The sequence below is a fragment of the Meleagris gallopavo genome, chromosome 29, assembly GCF_000146605.3.
Source record: "Meleagris gallopavo isolate NT-WF06-2002-E0010 breed Aviagen turkey brand Nicholas breeding stock chromosome 29, Turkey_5.1, whole genome shotgun sequence".
Lineage (NCBI taxonomy): Eukaryota > Metazoa > Chordata > Aves > Galliformes > Phasianidae > Meleagris > Meleagris gallopavo.
Genome location: NC_015039.2, coordinates 2,177,970 through 2,178,173, shown reverse-complemented (window position 1 = coordinate 2,178,173; position 204 = coordinate 2,177,970). Strand labels below are relative to the sequence as shown.

General features: G+C 69.1%; 1 protein-coding gene across 1 annotated transcript in view; it reads left to right on the top strand.

The window, feature by feature from the left end:
* Positions 1-204, top strand: part of KCNH2 (potassium voltage-gated channel subfamily H member 2) — a 27,468-nt gene that overhangs the window by 18,385 nt on the left and 8,879 nt on the right. The gene's annotated exons all lie outside the window — the stretch shown is intronic.

The following is a 204-nucleotide window of genomic DNA, read 5'->3' as shown; positions in this document are numbered from 1 at the left end:
CGCGTCCCCAATGATGTCACCGCCGTGACATCCCCGATGCTGCCGCCGGGATGTCCCCAGTGATGTCACCGCGATGTCCCTATTGTCGCCATCGCGATATCCCCGACCCTGTCACCGCGACGTCCCCTCTCCACCGCGACGTCCCCTCTCCCCGAGGTCCCCCCGCAGCCCCGGGGACAACACAACGCAGGGCGGTGGCAGCGG